Genomic DNA, 22,606 nt, shown 5'->3' on the forward strand with positions numbered 1-22,606 from the left:
TTATCTCTGAGTCCTTTTCTGGTAATAGCCCTCCTGTCTTGCTTAGATGTTCAGGCTTTTGCTTTGGTTGCCTTTCTGGATGTCTGTTTCAGGAGTCCATCTCGTGCCCCCAGCCTGCACAGCTCAAGAGGGTGCCCTTTTGCAGGGCACAATCTCTGTGGCTGCCCACGTCCATAAAGACTCCCAGGTCCCTTCCTTGTCCCGTCCACCCTCCTGCCCAGGACCTGGAATCCTGCCCTGAGATGTCAGCATGCCAGTTTATTTCTTTACTTGGAAAGTACATTCTCCTTGTACTTTCCAAGTAAAGAAAGTACTCTCCCGCCTTATAGAAGTACATTTCCCGCAATCCTCTCTTAGGTAATTGCAATTAAAAACTGGCGTGTGTGTGTGTGTGTGTGTGTGTGTGTGTGTATGTATATATACATATATATATTTTTTTTTCTTAGACCCCCCCAGTTCATATATTAGTACACCTGTGCACTCCCCCCCTCACCTGAGTACACTTTACTGAAATTCCTAATATCCTACTGTTTTGCAACTTATTTTTTCACTTAACTATGCATCTGGGTCATCCTTCCATTTTGGCAAGTAGAGATCTCTTTCATGATTTAATGGCTGTATTGTATTTCATGATTTAGATGTACCTGGATTTATCAAACTCGTCCCACTGATAGACGATTGGAGATTTTCGAGCTTTTTGCTACTGCATATAATGCAGCCCTGAATAATCTTACGCATATAAATCTTTGCACCGTTGTGAAAGACTTTCTGTAGAAGGAATTCCTAGGTAGAGTAGCCAGGTTCAATGTAGAAACATCTTGGACTGTAATGGCCAAATCAGCTTAACAGGTCTAACCACTTTGCTCTCCCCCCACAGTGTGGGCAACGGTTTGTACTCTTCGCCTCACCAGCCCTGTTTAGCCTTTCAAATCTTGACTAATCTGATCGGTGAAAGATGTTTTGGTTTGCGTTAGATTTTTTTTTTTTTTCCACTTGTTCTCTCATTGCAAAGCTGAGGGGATACTGATGACCTGAGGTTGAAGGTTTTTTGTTTTTCATTTGTTTATGGGCCGTCTTATTTCAGTAGGTTCCTGCCCAGGCTTCTACTGATCGTGCACTTTCATTCCTCATTTCTTTCTTTCTTTCTTTCTTTCTTTTTTTTAAGATTTTATTTATTCATTTGACAGAGAGATCACAAGTAGGCAGAGAGGAAGGGAAACAGGATCCCGGATGATCAGAGAGCCGGATGCGGGGCTCGATCCCAGGACGCTGGGATCATGACCTGAGCTGAAGGCAGAGGCTTTAACCCACTGAGCCACCCAGGAGCCCCTCATTCCTCATTTCATTCCATTCCCTCCTTCAGAACCCTGTGCCGTCTGCCACTTCCTGCCTCTAAGCTGCAGGGCGATGTCCAGCCCAAGACTTTTGGGGGGAAAGAGCAGAGTTGACTCCCTGCTGCCCCGCACATGGTGTAACTTCTCTTGCCCACCCCGCCCCATGCCCCATTTCCTCATTTGAAAACTGAGATGGTAATTTGGCTTTCAGGATTAAATGGGATAATTTTTATGTAAAGCACTTAGCCCTTGCCTCTTACAGTGTAAATGTTCAGGAAATACTAATTACTGTTATTATTGCTATAATAAGTTATGCCCTTTGTTTTCTAAGGTATGCTTTCTTCTTTTTTTTTTTTTTAAGATTTTATTTTTATTTATTTATTTGACAGAGATCACAAGTAGGCAGAGAGGCAGGAGGAAGCAAGCTCCGCGCTGAGCAGAGAGCCCGATGCGGGACTAGATCCCACAACCCTGGGATCATGACCTGAGCTGCAGGCAGAGGCTTAACCCACTGAGCCAGCCAGGCACCGCCTCTAACATCTGCTTTCTGACCAGTACCAACATTGAGATGGCAAAGGATATGGGGAGACTCTTTGAAAACGGGGCTGTACTCAGGCATGGACAGACTTTTTATTTTTTTATTAATTTTTAAATTTTTTTATAAACATATAATGTATTTTTATCCCCAGGGGTACAGGTCTGTGAATTGCCAGGTTTACACACTTCACAGCACTCAGCACAGCACATACCCTCCCCAACGTCCATAACACCACCACCCTCTCCTGACACCCCCTGCCCCCAGCAACCCTGTTTGTTTTGTGAGATTAAGAGTTACTTATGGTTTATCTCCCTCCCGATCCCATCTTGTTTCATTTATTCTTTTCCTATTCCCCAAACCCCCCACGTTGCATCTCCACTTCCTCATATCAGGGAGATCATATGATAGTTGCCTTTCTCTGATTGACTTACTTCGCTAAGCATAATGCCCTCTAGTGCCATCCACATCGATAGACGGACTTTTTAGATCTTCTCTATTCCCTGCGAGTGTCCTGAGGCTCAAGGATGAATGATGTGGCTTGGCTCTGTATCTTACACTTTGCCGCATGATTCTGATGCTGCCCCTCTGTTCTCTCTCTTTATTGTAACTGAGTCACATGGGATCGGAGGTTAGAACTATATGGCTAAATGTAGCTCACCAGTTTCTTTCTTTCTTTCCTTTTTTTTTTTCTTTAAAGATTTTATTTATTTATTTGACAGAGAGAGAGATCACAAGTAGGCAGAGAGAGCAGAAGAAGCAGGCTCCCCGCTGAGCAGAGAGCCCAATGTGGGGCTCAATCCCAGGACCCTGAGATCACGACCTGAGCCGAAGGCAGAGGCTTTAACCCACTGAGCCACCCAGATACCCCGCCAACCAGTTTCTTAGGTTTATTCAGAGTGTTGTGAGTTTTTTCTTCAATTAAAGTCAATGTTTAGAAGTTAGGACAGTAACATAAATATCTAGATTTCTAGGCTTTCTTGAGAACTAGGAAATGTTGACAGGTCTCCACCAGAGCTGGGTCACTGCTGCCCCCTGTACAGATTTCCAGGCCACCCCGACATCTGTCCTCTCCATCACGCAGCTGGGTGTCCTCTGTAACCTGTTACCATGGTGCCCTCTTGCTTTCCTAACAGTAGAGGAATATTTCTTGTTACGCGTGTACCAAGGCAAAAATGCTAAAGCAAGCATATTTCTGTGTATAAGTGAAGGATATTCTCTTGTGTTTAATTTGCCAAGGAATTACATCATTTTAGCCATTGGCTTCACTCACTCACTGGACCTGCCAAGGCCAGGGAGATACAGGGGACTCAGGTATGAATCAGTGCTCACAGCCTGCCCCTAGGGGGCGCTGCGGGCATCTCTCTCTTGCCCCCCTTTACTGCAGTGGTTCTCAATCTTAAACTGGGAGTTTTAAAAAATACTCAGACCTGGGTGTTGGGGTGTTCTACCTGCTGCCTCATTGCTTTCCCAAAGAGCAGGAGAACCGTTTCGGATGGATTGAGAAGAAGGTTTATTGGACTTGCATCTATCTAGGAGTGTCATCTGTCTTCCGTGGCATTCTGTCTCTTCCGAGCTCCAGGATCCCCCACAAAACTGAGGGTTATAAGGTTTGGGGTTCTCAGCCTTTCAGGCTGCCCTGCCTGGAAGGCCAGGTAGGTAGATGAGCCCAGCTATGCCCTGGTTCTCAGGAGGAGAGAAGTACTTCCATTCTTTCTTTCTTGCGTTCTTTTCTCTGGACGCATCCTTTGGTCTCAAAGCAACAACACAAGGGCCAGGTTCTGGCTATAGACTTGGGGACAGAGCAGACGTACCACTTGGCTCTAGACCGTGGGACAGCTGTCCTTGAGCGAAAGGGGTCTACCAGCTGCCTGCAGTGGAGTCCCACTGGCCCGGACTTGGGATTCACATTGGGGTTGAAGCCAGAGCCTTACCTGCTGGTATGAGCAGTGTCTCAACTAGAGCTGCCTCTTGGCCAGTTTCCCACCAAAACGTGGCTTACCGTGGTCAGTCAAGGACTTGGGTGTTGCGGCCCTGGCAGTGGGTCCCACCATCAAATCAGCATCACAGTACTGACTTCTCCTGGTTTCCTGCCAGCTCAGACAGAATGAAATACTCCACCCGTGCTCCCAGGCAGCCTGCCCTTCCTTTTAAAGTATTTATTTTTTATGGTCATTTTTTATTTGCCTGTCTGTTTCCCTTCCTAGAATCTAAGCTCCTTGATGGTGTTACCACATTAATATTGTTGGTGCCCAGGACATAACTGGTGTTTGAGACGTACTTTCTCATGGATTTAATTCTTTAAAAAATTTTATGGACTCTTTTTCTATATGAAAAGCTGTTTTCGGGGCACCTGGGTGGCTCAGTGGGTTGGGCCTCTGCCTTCAGCTCAGGTCGTGATCCCAGGGTCCTGGGATCGAGCCCCGCATCGTGCTCTCTGCTCGGCGGGGAGCCTGCTTCCCTCTTTCTCTCTCTGCCTGCCTCTCTGCCTGCTTGTGATCTATGTCTGTCAAATAAATAAATAAAATCTTAAAAAAAAAAAAAAAAGCTGTTTTCTAGGTGGAAACTTTTTGTCTTCCCTAGGAGACAAAAGTTTAAAATGTAGTTTATATTCTGAAGGAGCTCCTTACCAGTGCTCAGTCGTTCCATTTTTCATTCAGTTACTCAACATTCCTGTATTTCTAAGGTCTGGTCACCTTGGCCCTGGGGATGCAGAGATACCAAGGGTGTATACCCCACTGTCAAGGGCTTCCTGTCTACTAGGGGAGAGAGCTGTAAAATGGTATAAAGCAAGCACAATGTAATGTAACACGAGCAATGACAAAATTTCTAGTAAGTGTTAAAAATATAGAGTAAAATATAAACAGCTCAGAACTAACCACAAAGCAGTACGTGGCTTGGTGGTTGTCAAGGGAAGGTAAAGCTCAGCTTTCCTAGCAGAAACTCAGGGGACACCGAGAAGGGTCTCCACAGTGCCCTCGGTGATTCATGGCACATGTCAGTACAGCAAAGGCCCAGAGAAGGCCTACATTTAAAAAAAAAAAAAAAAAAACCCAAAACCTAACTGTTTGATTTATTGTTTCCCCACGTATTGGGCTGTGGAGCTCTTTTTCCCTCACCATTTCATATCCTGTGGAACTGTCTTTCCTTAAAATCATTTGAGGGAAATGCTGTTGTAGGCACATCTGTGTCTACGCAGATAAGCTAAGCTGGTGGCTCTCAACGTTTTGGGGGACATGGACCCTTTGAGAAATTAATGGGGGTGGGGAGCAGATTGTACACAATTTGTGCATTCCTTGAAGCCCGTCCAGGACCCCTTTCCATGGTCAGGGAAAGAAAAGGGAGCCGTAGGAGGGATGTGTGTGGGCCAGGACAAAAGAGGCAGGAAAAGATGGAGCTTGGTCAGCGCCAGGCACTTGGGCTGGGGGTGGGGAGACATCGTGCAGGCAGAGGGGACATCGGTGGCGTCGGGGAGGCCAACTGTAGAAGGACTGAAATGCCAGACTCAGAATTCAGCAGTCCTTAATGACCAACTTGACTGTGAAGGTTGAGGGAGCTAGGAGACCAAAGAGGACTTGACTAGCAGAGACTCGAGTCCTAGTAGGATTATTTACAGAAACACCAAAAGTCGTGCAGCTAAAACTCCCTTCAACCTGTCAAAACCTATGTTAGTATCATGGTGAAATGCCTCAACTTGCCTTTATTAACCAGTGCTGAATCTCTCACGTGGAAATTCGCTTTCCGAATTGAAGTTGCCATGTAACTGGGCATCCTACCTTGAACAGTTAAAAATCAGATTGGTCTGACTTCTAATTTTAGAAGGAATCAGGCTGACCTTCATTGCGCTGTTGCTAACTGGGGCCGGTTACCTGGGTGACTAGATTTACAATATATCAGTATGCAAATACCATCTGCCCAAGAGGAGGAAGGAAGAAAGGCCTTCCTCCTCTGGGGCTTGTCAGCAGTCCTGGAAATGTCTTCCTCTGGGAATGGGGCAGAGGGCAGAGAACAAGAGAAGAGAACCAAAAACCAGGGAAGATGTGATTTTTCAGAGATGTTGTGCTCTGCCTTCTGGACGGTCCCATCACATCATTAGGGCACATCATTAGGGGGAATATACAGGTGGAGTGGAGATGATGCTACATTGCTTGTAGTTCTGCATTGTATCACAAAACACTTGGATTCAGATCATTGCAGTGGTTTAATGAAGCCTTTGAATACAAGGTTCTTTTTTTTTTTTTAATTTTATTTATTTATTTGAGAGAGAGACAGTGAGAGAGAGCATGAGCGAGGAGAAGGTCAGAGGGAGAAGCAGACTCCCCATGGAGCTGGGAGCCCGATGCGGGACTCGATCCCGGGACTCCGGGATCATGACCTGAGCCGAAGGCAGTCGTCCAACCAACTGAGCCACCCAGGCGTCCCAAGGTTCTTTTTTTTTTTAATAAAGATTTTATTTATTTATTTGACAGATCACAAGTAGGCAGAGAGGCAGGCAGAGAGCGGGGTGGGAAGCAGGCTCCCCGCTGAGCAGAGAGCCCGATGCAGGCCTCGATCCCAGGACCCTGAGATCATGACACCTGAGCTGAAAGCAGAGGCTTAACCCACTGAGCCACTCAGGCGCCCATGAATACAGGATTCTTGCTTCCACACTGCCATTAGGAATCTAATTTCCAGTTGGTTAAGAGTCTGCACTAGAAGGGCGAACTAGAAGTGGATATTCCGTCTCATTTCCCTCCACGACAGGTTGACTGGGGAAGCTGACGGGATTTTCTGCCACAGAATCTCTTTATTCAGCTCTTGTCCTGAGTATTGTTTCGGGCTGGGATTTAGAATCACATTTGGAAACATTCACATCCGAAGGCAGGGAGCTTCTACTCCTTTTCATGACATAACTGTCACATCAGCCGTCAGCTGCAGGAATTTCTTCCACCCACGGATTTTGTGAGTCCAAATTAGATGGACTCATTAATTTTAATTTTTACTTTAAAAATCTCGGGGACGTCTGTGAGTGGGTATGTTTCCTTTAATTGCCACATGGCATGATTTGTGTAGGAGGAAGACTTTCCAGGAGCAGGGCCGAGAACCTTGGGCTCCTGGCTTCTAATTTTGTCCCCACTGGTAACTTCCTCTGTGACCTCTTCTCTCCTTTGGCACCGCTGTCTCCCACCTCTTTAAAAAACTCCTCCTAATATCACTGTGGAACTGTCAGCAGCATGGGAGAGTTAGGAAGGCCACTTAACTTATCAAGGGACTTTCCCCAGCTTTATAAATAAGTAGCCTTTTATCAGTATGCCAGGCAAGTGGCTGAGGAGATTATGCCAGAGACAGGGGAGAGTGAATCCCAGAGCCAGACTGCCGGGGTTCAAATCCCAACTCTACCACTTCCTAGCCTGGTGACTTTGGGCAAGGCGTGCAGCCTATCGGGGCACCAGTTTCCTTATTCGTAAAATAGGGACAAAAATACTTACCTACCTTGGCGTGCCTGGCTGGTCTCGTCGGAAGAGCGTGCGACTCTCGATCTCGGGGTCGTGAGTTCGAGCTCCGTGTGGGGTGTAGAGATTACTTAAAATAAAATCTTAAAAACAACAACAACAACAAAAATACTTCCCTAACTCAGAGGGTCATTGTGAGGGTTAAAGAAGTGTAAACACTTGAGAACCATGCTGTCCTAAGGGCACCTGGGTGGCTCAGTCAGTTAAGCGACCCATTCTGGATTTTGGCTTAGGTCATCATCTCAGAGTCATGAGATCGAGCCCCACATTGTGCTCCATGCCCAGTGTGGAGCCCACTTAAGATTCTCACTCTCTCCCCTCTGCCCACTCACACATGCCTGCTCACTCTCTCTCTCTCTCAAAAAAATCCCCCAAAACAAAGAAGAAAGAACCGTGCTGGCCTAGGGAAGTTAGAATGGGGTGGCAGCTCTTATTAATATTTCTGTTGTGTAGCCTCAGGGGTCCTGGGAAATAGTGACATTTTGCTGTGAGCAAGAAAAACGTCTAGGATTTGTTTGTAGCCGTGACATCCCCCTTCCTTCTTGGTAAGCGCGTGCCGTCTACGTGCAGGTCAAGCCCTATTTTGTGTGTGACGCCCTCCTGGACAAGGAGAGCCCCCCCATCCCATTCCCCTCACTCCTCGCACATGTTTAGTCTGTGCCGTTAAACAGTTAAACAGTTAGTACATTTGGATGTCGCTACTCTAGCGTCTGATCGCCTGTTGTGTCAAGTGTAGTTCTTTGCTGGCCCTGGAGGGTAATGAAGAGATGCCCTGTGACTGGAGAGTTGCCCATGCTACTTGTCCATTGGCTGTGCCCAAGTGTAAAATATGGGGCCAGAAGCCAAACAAGCCCACACTTATCCCAGAGCTTACTCTTGGCTTTGGAAGTCCCTTGGTTGAGTTTCTCCTAATATAAGTAAACAAAAACTATCAAACGTAAATATGGCACCTTACTGGTCGGGATGTAAAATGGCGCGGCTGCTGTGGAGAGGTGGACGGTTCCTCAAAAGGTTAAACGCAGGGTTACCTGTAGCCTAGTAGTTCCTCCCCTAGGTATCTACCCAAGAGAACTGAAAACATACGTCTACACAAAGACTTGTACACATATTTTATAGAAGCATTATTTATACTGGCCAAAAAATAGAAACAACCCAAATGTCCAACTGATGGGTGAATGAATAAAATGTGGTATATCCATACAATGGAACATTCTTTGGTTAAAAAAAAAAAAAAAAAGGATGGAACTATTGATACATGCTACAACATGGAGGAATGTTAAAAACATGATTCTAGGGGTGTCTGGGTGGCTCAGTGGGTTAAATCCTCTGCCTTCAGCTCAGGTCATGGTCTCAGGGTCCTGGGATTGAGCCCCACATCAGGCTCTCTACTCAGCGGGGAGCCTGCTTCCTGTCCTCTCTCTCTGCCTGCCTTTCTGCTTACTTGTGATCTCTGTCTGTCGAATAAATAAATAAAATCTCTTAAAAAAACAAACATGATTCTAAATGAAAGAAGTCAGTCACAAAAGGCCACATACTGAATGATTCCATCTGCATAAAATGTCAAAATAGACACAACCGTAGACAGAACATACATTAGTGGGTTGATAGGGGCTAGGTGCGGGGAGATGGCCAGTGACTGCTAATGGAGCTGGAGTTTCTTTTTGGGATGATGAGAATGTTCTGGAGCTAGGTGGTGGTGATGGTTGTACAACCTTGTGAATACACTAAAAACCACCAAAGTAATTACTCAAAAAAAGAAAGAAAAAGAAAAAGAAAAAAGAAAATCCATATAGTCTACTGCAGAGTTTAAAATCATTTCCAGGGTTACTTTTTCAAGAGTCGTTGTCAGCTAAAATAGAATAAAAAGTAACTTAATTTACAAGGAATAAAAGAAAAATGCAAATTACCAAGAATGGCTTTTTCACCCCAAACCTTTGCATGTAAATCCTACACGTGTGGTTCTAAGTCAGTTCTCAGGACTGCTGGCTGCCTTCTTGGTTGTGATTCTATAATTTACTACATTCCTGGTTGGACCATCAAAAGAATACTGAATATAGCTCCTGTCACAGAAATAGAGGTGCCTCTACAGGTCGTGCCCACCACCAGGCTCCCTGAGTAATAACTGCCTCTTTGTGGCTCGTTTACAAAGAGTTGCAAGCGTTCGTGAATGTGTCGGGGCCTTTGTGACTTAAATGAGTTTATTGCATTGAGTTTATCTTACGTTTGCAACCGGAGCATTTCCAAAGGACACTTTCCACCACCCTAAATCATTCCCACCATCTCAGTCCATCTGTGTTCCACTGGAAGTGTCTACCGATGAACATTTCTGGTTTAAATAAATCATATGGTTGACATCTCTCCCAGGGTTGTCTTGGTACTTATTTGGAAGAAGAGTCTGAAAGGCCCATACACCACCTAAAATGAGCTGTGAAAGAGTGAGAGATTCAGGAAAGAACTTGGAGTTGACCGAGTAATTCCACTTCTAGGTATTAACTCAAAAGACTTGGAAGCAGGGACTCAACAATTCTTGTACTCCAGTGTTCGTCACAGTTACTCAGAGTTACAGCCGAAGGGTGGAAACCACCCAGATATCCCTCTGCAGATGAATGTGTCAACGAAACGTGGCGTGTCTGCACAGTGGAATATTACTTGCCCTTCAAAAGGAAGGGCATTCTGACACATGCACGACAGGGATAAGCCTTGAGGACATCATGCCAAGTGAAGTAAGCCAGACACAGAAGGACACACACATATTATACGAGTCCACTTACCTAAGTACCTACAGTAGCCTAATCTGGAGATTTGGAGATAAGAGGTCATTGACTGGGGTGGGGGGTAATGGGAGGGATTGGAAGTTGTCCAACAGCGGGGAGCGCCTTGGTGGTTCAGTGGGTTAAAGCCTCTGCCTTCAACTCAGGTGATGATCCCAGGATTCTGGGATTGAGTCCCTCATCGGGCTCTCTGCTCCGCGGGGAGCTTGCTTTCCTCTCTCTCTCTCTGCTTGCCTCTCTGCCTGCTTGTGATCTGTCTCTCTCTCACTGTCAAATAAACAAATAAAATCTTAAAAAAAAAAAAAAAAGTCGTCTAATGGGTACAGAGTGTCATTTGGAGATGATGAAAAAGATGAAAAAGTCTGGCAATGGGTTGTGGTCATGGTCAAACAACACTGGGAACGTACTTAACATCTCCGAATCGTACATTTAAAAAGAGTTCCAATGGTTGATTTTCTTATGCATATTTTACCACAGTTAAAAAAAAAAAATTAAAAATCCTCAGAAAAGCAACACTTCATGTTCCTCCTTTTGTCTGCTACATTCTCTTTTCTCCCAACCCTTTGAAAACACCATTGCCTCTGGGACTTGTCCCCGTCTTCCCTGAGGAGGGTACACAGAGTCAGCTGGGCTGCCAGCTGTAGACGCGGGGAAGAGAGGGCCACCACTCGGCTTTCAAAGTAGCAGTTGATAAAATCTCTCTCCAGGTCATTAGAGTAAGTCCAGAATGTAAGAGGAGCTCAGCAGATAGATTTGTTAATATTGTAAGTTCTGCTGTTCTACCCAGTTTACTCTGTTTTGCCTATTTTCATTAACAGTCTCAGGAGAGCAGGAGTTGACGACGATTTGCTTTTCTCAATCCATTGTCTGCTGCATTTTACCGGGGACAGAAGAGCCTTAGGCTGCCATTGCTGTAAGAGAAGGGTCCCCTCCTGTCTTGCAGCCAGCCAGAGGCGCCATAGATTCTGGCTACCTATGGATTTATAGGTATCATGTGCGTAAAACCTGGGGCCTCCGCTCCAACGTGGGGTGAAGAAAGGTACTGGAACGTTTCCAACTTAGATCCCCAGATAGAACCTGGTCACGACTCTCAGCATTGCTGGATAGCTCGCTGAGCCGGCTAGCACTTAAGCAAGCAAAGGAGTTCAGTGACCTTCTAATGTTATTCTAGGCATGAAGTGGCTTGAATAACTCTTTCAAAACAGTGAAAACTCCTATTGTTCAAGTGTATATGAAGCAGCAAGTGCTTCTCTCTGCGTTCAGTTGCCCTTCTGTTCTCAAAAGGTCTGGAAGATACTAAAACTAATTGCTATCATTCCTGCAAGTGTATTTCTACTTTCGGCCAATATTACAGCTTTCCCGGATGCTGATGGTCATTTCCCTAAAAGATTGATAGGCATGGGGATAGGCTTCACAAACAGGAAGGACCCTTAATCTGGAAAGCCCCTGCTGCCTGCGGTGTAGGGTGCAGAAGGACCTCTCCCTTGAAGACATCTTTGGTTAGTATGAGGTCAAGGTTAAGGAGAGGAACACCAACAAGGGGGCAGCAAGGAGATGATGCAGGATACTTTTCCCAGGAAAGCTCGGCCTCCGTTTTTTGGTCTTGTGGGTTTGTGTTCTGTAGTCAACACAAGTGCCTTGATTGCTTTCTAAAGGTCAGACCTGTCACCAAACCTCTCCATTTACTTGAGTTGCAGTCGGTTTCACCTTTCTTGGCAAATGGTTTGATAGCTCAGACAGAGGCCCAGGCTCCTTGTAGCTTGTAGCCTTATGTCTTTACGGCGGAACGTCTATGAAAAGCCCTCTCCTTCCCCGGAGACCAGGTCTGTCTTGCCCATAGTTCTGCTTCCAGTGTCTGCTGGGGCTGACACACCCCGAATGCTTGTTCAGCTCCCAGACCAGAACAGACGAGGTTCTCCAGAGCCAAGACTGTCCTCACAACCACTGTCTGGAGAAATCTCACATTCTTCTGTGAAGGCCAACTGCCCCCTGTAGCCTTGAGTTGAGTTCTAGCCTTTCCTGTCTTTGCTCTCTCGGTGGCTCTAACTGGCACACCATAAAGGCTAATTCGTTCAGCTTCTTATTTATAAGTACACAGGGATGACACCTGCTCTAGCTGATGCTTATAACGTAGCTGATGTCTGCCGCATCTTATCAGTTGGGCTCTTCAGTATTGGCATCAAATGAATTGTTGGGGTAGAATACCTCCTCCCCCCGAGCCTTCCACCCTGGGGGGAGCCAGTGTTGGAAGGAGCAGATCAAATGTGCACTCTGACTTCTTCACTGTGTTGTCTCACCTTCCTGTACTGGGGCAGGTAAATGACACCGGGTGTCCTGGAAACGATTTGCAGAGTTGTGACAGCCAGGGGACAGCTAAGCTTGCACCAGCATGAAGCCTATCCTGAGTGCTACACTGTTCTATTTTTTCTTTTCAGTTCAGTCTAAAACTTAGGATGGGGGGAAGCATCGTTGGATGATGCTGTTTATATGAGTTTTTCACAAAAGGTTTTTTTTTTTTTTTTTTTTTGAATTAAATGTCCATAACCCAGCTCCTTCTTAAATCTTTTTTTATCAGCTCTTTCATTCCTGTACCCGGGCAAAATGACACGGGTATTACGTAAACAAGACACCTCAGAGGGCTGCTTATAAAAATCCAGGAGAAAAGATAAATATGTGATGATACAGTGATATCTTGAAAATATGAGCTGCAGGTTTGTATCTTCTTTGTGGGATCGGATATTGGTTTTCGTGGTTTATTGACCTGGCAGGGAGAGATCTGATGAAACACCCGAGAACCTTACACCTTTTTTTTTTTTTTTTTTTTTTTTTTGAAACCTCCTTGTCTGCATGGAGAAATCTGGACATCGAATCAGAGAGCCAGAAAGGCTAAGAGGTTAGCAGTTGTGTCCTTGCAGAACCCAAATTAGATCCAGCCCTTGGAAGTAAAAACACACATTGCCTTCCCCAAAGAAATAGGACTTGGTCTTCCCACAGTGCTGCAGAACGCCGGGCTGACGAGCAAATGGAGAGGCGAGGTCGTGAAATGTGATGGTCAAGTTCCGTAAGGAGCTGGTGTTTTTGTTGTCTTGTGTTGAGGATGGTGGAATCAGCGGTCAGCGTGCATTTGTATTCAGTTAATCATTCTTTCCCTTCTGCTAGGGTCTTTGCAAGGGGACATAGTCAAAACCAGGTTACTGGGCACCTGGGTGGTTGGTTAAGCAACTGCCTTCGTCCCAGGTCATAAGCCCAGGTTCATGGGATCGTGGAATCGAGAGCTGGAGGGCTTGAGTCCTGCATCAGGCTCCTTTCTCAGTGGGGAGTCTGCTTCTCCCTCTCTGTCTGTGCCCCGCCCCCCTTGTGCACCCTCTCAAGTAAATAAATAAAATCTTCAAAAAAAAAAGTTACTTGGGAGCAGCAGCACTGGGAATGTTCCAGAACGCTGATACTAATTAAAGACATTTCACTTTAGGGCACCACGAGCCAGACAACTAACGGGCTGGTGGCAGGAATCACGGCAGTCTTGCAACATTGTCTCAGAGGGAAGTCCCTTTGTTGTTCTCCTATAGGCTCAGCTCTACACCATCAAGTTAACTTTTAAACCAAAGATCCATTAAATGTAACTGTCCCTGTTCTTTTTTTTTTTTTAAACAATTTATTTATTTATTTGAGAGAGATCGAGAGAGAGAGAGAAAGAGGATGTGAGAGAGAGAACTAGCATGAGACATGGGAGGGTCAGAGGGAGAAGCAGGCTCCCCACTTAGCAGGGAGCCCGATGCGGGACTTGATCCCGGAACCCTGGGATCATGAGCTGAGCTGAAGGCAGTTGCTTAACCAACTCAGCCACCCAGGCACCCAAACGTCCCTGTTTTTTAAAAAATTTTTTCATAACGGGAAAAAAAAATTTTTTTTTTCACATGATAAAAAGAGAATCACTGATAGATGGCTAGCTTGAGGTACAACGCAGGTGAGCCACGCTCCCGGGAGGATGACCAGTTTGCAGGCTTTTTTAAGAATTGTGATGAGGATAGGGCACCTGGGTGGCTCAGTGGGTTAAGCCTCTGCCTTCGGCTCAGATCATGATTCCAAGGTCCTGGGATCGAGTCCCACATCGGGCTCTCTGCTCAGCGGGGAGCCTGCTTCCCTCTCTCTCTGCCTGCCTCTCTGCCTACTTGTGATCTCTGTCTGTTAAATAAATAGATAAATAAATCTTTAAAAAAAAAAATTGGTGATGGGGACAAAGGCATGCACCTGCCGTGGTGAGCACGCCAGGTGTCCTTAGAAAGTTTTGAGTCACTATACTGTACACCTGAAACAGTACACTGGATGTTAACTCTACTGGATTTTAAACAGAAGCATAAAGAAAAATAATGGAGCTGAATCAGACGTCACATAAAATTGATCATCTTAACCATTTTTTTTTTTTAATTTTATTTATGTGACAGAGAGAAATCACAAGTAGGCAGAGAGGCAGGCAGAGAGAGAGGAGGAAGCAGGCTCCCAGCGGAGCAGAGAGCCTGACATGGGGCTCAATCCCAGGACCCTGGGATCACGACCTGAGCCGAAGGCAGAGGCTTTAACCCACTGAGCCACCCAGGCACCCCAATCATCTTAACCATTTTTAAGGGTACAGTTCGGTGGCTTTGAGTGCATTCATGGTGTTGGACAACTGTCACCACCATCTGTCTCCAGAACATTTTCATCTTCCTGTTACACACTAACCGCTCCCCCCCTCCAGCAACCACCATTCTTTTTTCTATATCCTTGAACTTGACTACTCTAAGTACCTCATGTAAGTGGAGGTTCCCAGACATTTTTACGTTCGGGAAGTGTTAAGTCTGATGACCATCTATTCAGATTCTCACAGAAGGAAAAGTTCTTGGGCGCATGGTCCACTGTTCTTTGGTGTTTGCGTTGCACAGGCATGTGGCAATGCCTGGTTCTGGCGTCCCTTGCGGAACTGTGGCGTTACAGGGAGATGAGCAAAACAAAGCTCAAGACCCAGGCCACTCGTCGACCCACAGAAGGAGTAATGGCCGTGGCGGCTTGTGTACAATTTTACATTTTACAAAGCATTTTAATTTGTAAGTTGTTTCCCACTTGATTCTCACCTGTCCTGTGAGGTATTTTGTTAGTCCCATTTTAATGATCAGAAACTGTGGCTTGGATAAAATAAATTGTCTAAGGTTACAGAACTAATCAAAGGCCACATCAGGACTTTGGCTCCAGGTTTCGATTTTTAAAACCCCGGTGCTTTCCACCACAGCACGCTGGGAGCAATTATCACCTCTCCAGAGCCCTGGTAATCGCCAGTCCTCAGAAGAGGAAAGCTTCTCCAAATGCATTCCTAATTGTCAGTGCCCCACCTCGTTAGCCTGGACACACATGGAAACCCTTGCCTGACCAGCCAGCCTCCGAAGTCTTGCTGTGGCATCGTGGCCTCTCAGTCCCCCTTGGCCCAGATGAGGGTCTGGACCAGCACTGGGAGAAACATGGGAGGCACAAATGGAAGCCACATAGGTAATTCAGGATTTTCTAGAAGCCCCATTAAAGTAAGAAGAAACAGGTGTGGTTAATTTTTTTTAAAGATTTTATTTGTTGATTTATTTGAGTGAGAAAGAGAGAGAGCATGCGTGGGGGAGGGTCAGAGGGAGAAGCAGACTCCCCGCCAAGCAGGGAGCCTGATGTGGGACTCAGTCCCGGGACTCCAAGATCATGACCTGAGCCAAAGGCAGACTGCTTAACCAACTCAGACACTCAAGCTCCCTGAAGTTAATTTTTTAAAAAAGATTTTATTTATTTATTTGACAGAAACAGAGATCACAAGTAGGCAGAGAGGCAGGCAGAGGAGGAAGTAGGCTCCCTGCTGAGCAGAGAGTCCGATTTGGGGCTCGATCTCAGGACCTCGAGATCATGACCTGAGCCGAAGGCAGAGGCTTTAACCCACTGAGCCACCAAGGTGCCCCTGAAGTTAATGTTTTAAAAGATTTTATTTATTCATTTGAGAGTGAGAGAGCACAAGCAGGGGAAGGGGCAGAGGGAGAGGCAGGCTCCCTGCCAAGCAGAACCACCTCTGATTGGGGATCTGGAGGCAGATGTTTAACTAACTGGGGCACCAGGTGAGGTTCGTTTTAAGAATAGATTTCAGTTACCCATTATGTCTAGAATACTATGCTTTCAATATGTAATAAACATATGGATTATGTATAAAAACGTGTTTTGTTGTGGTTGTTACTAAGCCTTCAAAATCCAGTGTGCATTTTACACCTAGGGCAATCCCAAGTCAGGTCCTAAATTTTCATTGGAGGCATCTGATCTGAGTTTACCCTCGATGAGAATTTCTAGCTGAAAAGGTAGATTCACATACCCAAGGTGTTTCAACTCTTGTGTAAAAGTTTTCTAAGCAGCCGCATCAAGCGTCAGTTTTAACATTTAAATTCATTAAAATGAAAGAAAATTTAAAGTTTCAGCCCCTCCGCAGCACAGGCCATGTTTCAGATGTCCACTAGCCATGTGGCTACCACGCCGGAGAGCACAGGTCTCGGCGAACAGCTAAGACTGGCCCAAACCGGAGTAAGCACCAGGTACCTAGAACAGGAGGCAGCAGACTTTCCTTGTGACGAAGGATCAGCTAGTAAACGTTTTTAACTTTTCAGGCCATATAGTCTACACGCTTTAAAAAACAAGCATCAACCCATGTAGCTGGCCAGCCACTGGACCAGAACATTTGTCCTGGTGCCTTGGCTGGGCTGTGGGTTACGGAAAACAGCCCGCTCTAGCCCCTAGCATTCTGAGAGGAGGTTGTTAAAGGCTAGACTCGTTGTATCTCCTTCCCTGTGTGTAGTTACAATGTAGGCCCCACTTGGAATGAAGACGGCAATGCACCTGAAGATAAAACGTTTCGGGCTCTCTTTGCAGTGTGCATTTTGCGCATTGTGAGGCCATTGTTCAGGTGGGCTTTGAGGCCCATCCGCGTACTGAGAGTGGGGAAAGCTGGAAGAGCTTTGACAAAAGCGTGACTAGTGGCGTGAATAATGTGGCAAACTTCCAAGAACGCCAAATTGTGTCACCTCCTGCTTGTTCCTCCATCCACAAAGCCAGAGAGAGACGGGCAGGAATCACGCCCATCTCACAGATGGAAAAATACATGGTGCTGTGTTTAAGTCAGAGGGCCAGATGTCGCTCCGTGATTACCAGGTCGTGTGGCATCCATCCGTTTTGAAGGCAAAAGCAAAAGTAGATGTACATTTTAATTCCTGGGACAGGGCTGTGGATGTCCTGAGTCCTGTCTTTAGCGAATAGCGCCATCCAGAGTTGGTAACATGTATTACAGCCCTTACCTCCACTTTTTTGAGACCTGATGTTTAGAAATGGTATCGGGACCAATGGAGACAGAGAAAGGGGACAGGAAGGGAGGACACAGGGATTGATTGGAGGGAAGATGACAGCCCCTCCCCCCAACCTTGGTTCTTTAGGATGGGGAAATATGAGAGTCGGACCTCACAGAGATCTCTGAGGCTCAACACTTGGGAAGGGGCAGTGAAGTAGAAACCAGTCATAGCTTGGGGTGCTGTTGAGCCTAAAACTTTGGGTCCAATACTTGTGGCAAGTTTTTGGTGACACTCGATCAATCATCTGTATACTCAGGAGTTATGGCTTAGAGCCACCTTCTCTAAAACAAGGTTGGAGGGCGCCTGGGTGGCTCAGTGGGTTAAAGCCTCTGCCTTCGGCTCAGGTCGTGATCTCAAGGTCCTGGAATTGAGCCCTGCATCAAGCTCTCTGCTTGGCGGGGATCCTGCTCCCCGCCCCCTCTGCCTGCCTCTCTGACTACTGTGATCTCTGTCAAGTAAATAAATAAAATCTTTAAAAAAAATAATAAAATCAAGGTTTGAGGTTGAACTGTATTTTTTTTTTTAAGATTACTGATTGATTTGAGAGAGAGAGCAGGAGTGGGGGGGTGGGTGGTGGAGGGCCAGAGGGAGAGAGAGAATCTCAAACGGACTGCCCGCTGAGCGTGGCGCCCAGTTACAGGGCTTGGACCTCATGACTCCGAGAGCTGGAATCAAGAGTCGGATGCTTAACCGTCGGAGCCCCCCAGGTGCCCGTCAGGTTGAACTGTACTGAGTAACTCGATTGCGTCTGGTCATAGAGTTTGCAGTCATTATCGACTGATGAAAACGCTCGGCTTCCCCGGGCACATTTATGCGACTGTGCCTTCCTTCCAGTTTTGCGGCTCTGTGAAACATGCAGCCCTGTGTACAAGTGGGGAGGACCTGAACCCCCATGATGTTTTTTGACTGCGGAGATCATCATTCGGGGTAGCTGTTCTGATGACGGCTCACGCGGGGCTCAGCCTTGCAGCACGGAGCTGTCGCTGATCGTGATTGCCTCTAGTGATGATTACCTAAACTCTGGAATTATAACAATTGATTTTACAAAGTTAGAGCATAATTGCTCCCTTCTTCCACGTGTGGGCACAGTTTAAACAACTTCGATCTTTCACACGCTCTCACGCTCAGGTCGTTCAGCTTCTGAAATAGCCAAGTTCAGAGGCAGTGGCTCCCAGCTATCCCCTTTTTCAAAATCATGGTGAGGCCTAGACTTGTGAAAGCCATTCACCTGTCAGAGAAATAAGGGCTGAACTTGGGTAGAGAGGAAACAGGACGGAACCCATGATGTTCAAATCCCAGCTCTGCCATGTGGCCTGGAGAAAGTCACTCCCGTATGAGAGACTCAAGTCTCCCGGTCACCAGATTGTTATCCATTCTCTGGCTTCAAAGTCTTTCCTTTTTTTTTTTTTTTTAAAGATTTTATTTATTTATCTGAGAGAGAGAGAGTTTGTGCACGAGTAGGGCGAGTGGCAGAGGAAGAAACAGACTTCCCACTGAGCAGGGAGCCTGACACGGGACTCAATCCCAGGACCCTGGGACCGTGACCTGTGCCAAAGGTAGATGCTAAACTCACTGAGCCCCCCAAGCGCCCCTCTGGCTTCAAAGTCTAAAGAGCCCTGCAGAACCTTTGGATTCAGCAGCCTTCCTTTGCCGTATGAGTTTGCTTGGAGACAGTGATGAGGAATGTGGTATTTTCACTAAACGAGAGATAGAGCTTTGCAAAAAAACCTGAGAATTCAAGAGGAAAGAAAAGGCGGGCGCCCTAAAGATGGAACATTTTGGCTTAGTAGTTGCTGATGACTGTCTTTGCTGCCTTGCCCCCGGTGGCTTTTCGGCATCTAGCGTGTGTGCCAGCCAGAACCCCAATGTCCCGCTCCCTCCCAAGAGTCTGCACGTAAAAGTGCTGGGTTGGCCCGGGATCCAATATTTGGAGGAGTCTCCCTGGTGATTTGGAGATAGATGGTTCAAGGACTATCTCTGTCCTGCCCTCCACCCTGTCACCGAGAAACTGCTTACTGCATGTGTCTGTTGTGAGTTAATTTGTGGTTTAAAAGCAAGACCCAAACCTCTGCTTCTGGATGGCCCCGCTCCCGGCAGAGCAGGCCTGATGTGCTGGGGAGGGAACGAAGTGACGGCTGCCGAGCCCTTGACTGTCACCGTGTCTGGCCTTGAGTGTCCTGCCACCCCCACTCATGTCACCTGCGTTACCGCATCCAGTGTCTGTCGGTCGCCCCCAGACTGACGTGATCACAGTGAGCTAAGGCTGGCGTCTGCCCGGCACTGGCTCATTCGGGAGCCACTGGAATGATCAATGAGGCTGAGCGGCCGGGCCCTTCCCTGGCCGCTGGTGAATCAGCTGCCGGCCGCCTCGGCCCCATCCCTTCTCTACAGAGCAGGAAGCACCTGAGCCAGCGCTGACGCGCGTCTGGCTAATGGCCCTTCTGGGTCGTGTGTTGTCCTTGATGACCTACGTCTTTCATACGTGAGTGGGCTGCGGCTCCGAAAGACGGTGCGGCGGTGGGGGGTCTCTCCCTTCTGCCGGCCCCTGCCCCCCGCCCCCAAAGCCCTTGATGGGCTTTGGTTTTAGGCGGATCTGCGTCAGAAGTAGAGTCAACACTTAAAAAAAAAAAAAAAATTTGAGCTGAAAAATCACATCCCATAAAATTCATCATGTTGAGGTCAGGTCGGTGGCACCTGGTACGTTCCCAGTGTTGTACAACTACTGCTCTGTCCAGAACCAGAACACTTTGATTCCTTCCAGAGGAAACCCTGTGCCCGTTGTATTGGTTGGCTAAGGCCACCATAACAGCACACCGCAGGCTGAGTGATTGAACCACCCGAATTTGATAGCTTCATGGTTGTGGATGCTGGAAGGCTGGGATCAGGATGCCAAGAGGGCAGGGTTGGTTCCTCCTGAAGGCCGCAAGGGACAGAGCTAGTCCATCAGTCCTTGGCTTAGAGATGATGTCTTCTCCCTGTGTCACATCGTGCTGTCTTCCTTCCCTCTGTCTCTGTGTCCAACTTGCCCTGTGGGTAAGGACACCAGTCCTGGGGCACCTGGGTGGCTCAGTGGGTTAAGCCTCTACCTTCAGCTCAAGTCATGATCTCAGGGCCCTGGGATCGAGACCTGCATCGGGCTTTCTGCTCAGCAGGGAACCAGCCTCCCCCTGTCCCCCCTTCCTGCCTCTCTGCCTACTTGTGATCTCTGTCTGTCAAATAAGTAAGTAAAATCTTAAAAAAAAAAAAAACAGGACACCAGTCCTATTGATTAGAGCCCTCCCTAATGACTTCATTTTAACTTGATGACCTTTGTAAAGACTCCGTCTCCAAGCAAGGTCACCCTTAGAGGTCCTGGGACTTCGATGTAGGATTCTGGGGAAACAGAGTTCAAGCCATGATACCCATTAAGCTGTATCAGTATGGGTACTTCATTCCTTTTGATGGCTCAATAATATTCCATGGTAGGCAAACCCTTGTTTTTTGAACACCAAGTACAAAGCAGCTGTCAGTGTGGTCGCCAGCCCCTGGGCAGCTGGGGCACCCTTCCTGTGAGAGGCTGGTGTGCCCGTGTGTGTAAGGGGGAGTGTGACGTCACAGGTGTATCTCAAGAATCCCCAATCTGTAAACTTTTTCTTACTGTCTTCCTTCTTTATTATTATTATTATTATTTTTAGGAGACAGTGTGAGTGAGGGAGGGGCAGAGGGCGAGGGAGAATCTCAAGCAGGCTCCATGCATGGTGCAGATCCCAACGTGGGGCTCGATTTCGGGACCCCGGGATCACCCCCTGAGCCAAAACCAAGAGTCAGTCACTTAACTGCCCGAGCCACCCACGTGGCCTGCTCCTTCCTGAAAGGAGTCCTAGTTAGTTTTTATAGGCCGACGTAGGAGCCAGACTTACTCAAGGGGAACCAGGTCAAGCTTCTAATTGAAAATAAATTCAAAGATAGATTTTTATCTTTGCTTTCTCTCCCTTTCTTGCTCTTATCCTCAGCACTCCCTCTTCCCCAGAGTGTGCGCAGCAAGTACGCACAGACGCGCGCATGTACACACTCATGTTAGAGGCATTTTAAAGTGCAGATCATTCTGGAAACGGGTGTGGGACAGGCGGCACTGCCCGGGGAGAAGACCCAGCCTGCTGCTCTCCGTTATGTTGGTTATGTCATGGTTACTGGGCCTGGGCTCTAGGGCTGCCCCCAGACCGGAGGCCCTCAGATTTTCTTTACAGTCTTCACCTTGCACCCGCCTCCCAATGAAACAGGGCCCTTTGGAGGTGTGTGTCCTCTCAGTCTTAGGGCTCTCTGCGCTGTCGATTTGTCCATTTCACTGCCCCCTCTCTCACCCTCTTTCTCTCTCTCAAAAATAAAATAAAATAACATAAAATCGATTTCTGTCTCTGATGCACAGACAGGAGACCTACATCCCAGCTGGCCTGGGCTCTCTGGGGAACAACCCAGAACAGCCCACCATTATTTTGTTGCAGATTCAGGCCGCTTATCCCCTTCCCAGGAGCCTTGACGATGTGATGCAGTGTGTGCGTGTTCCTTCACACCGAACCTTCGGGAAGGACCACAGCTGGGGGGGCGTCATCGTGCCTCCTGACTCTGAGCAGACGTCCCTCTTGCAAAAGTCATTTTACTCCCTCTGTCCTCTCTTGTGCCTCTCTCTTTTCTCCAACCAATTAGTTTTGCCACCTTGAGAGTTCACTGGGGGAAGGCACGCCTGTGGGCCCTGGGGTTTTCAGAGAGGCAGGAGGGGGAGTAGAACAGCTTAAAAACGCAGACAAGACAGAGAGTGTGCACGGTCTCTGTTGCTCCCTGTTACCATTTTCCTGTAAGTACATGTGGCTTCTGGGACCTCGAGCTGGAAGGCTCTACACTGTGGGTGGAATTGGACAAAAAGGAGTTAAAGATGCCTTAGGCTTCCGTCATTGTGGATCAGTCTGTGAATACGGGTTCCATTCATGGTGGGCCCTGGCCAGCTGGAGTCTGTTAAAGCTTCCAGGGGAATCTCACGTCCAGCCACCCTTGAGAACGGCTGTTCTAGGGGACAGAGAACTTGAGGACACTTGGAGAGTCGGAGCGGGGT

At 47.2% G+C, this 22,606-nt stretch overlaps 1 protein-coding gene across 1 annotated transcript in view; it reads left to right on the plus strand.

Moving 5' to 3' along the window:
- PITPNC1 (phosphatidylinositol transfer protein cytoplasmic 1) overlaps positions 1-22,606 on the plus strand; it is a 251,682-nt gene that overhangs the window by 106,649 nt on the left and 122,427 nt on the right. The gene's annotated exons all lie outside the window — the stretch shown is intronic.

This window comes from Mustela lutreola, chromosome 15 (genome assembly GCF_030435805.1).
Source record: "Mustela lutreola isolate mMusLut2 chromosome 15, mMusLut2.pri, whole genome shotgun sequence".
Classification (NCBI taxonomy): domain Eukaryota; kingdom Metazoa; phylum Chordata; class Mammalia; order Carnivora; family Mustelidae; genus Mustela; species Mustela lutreola.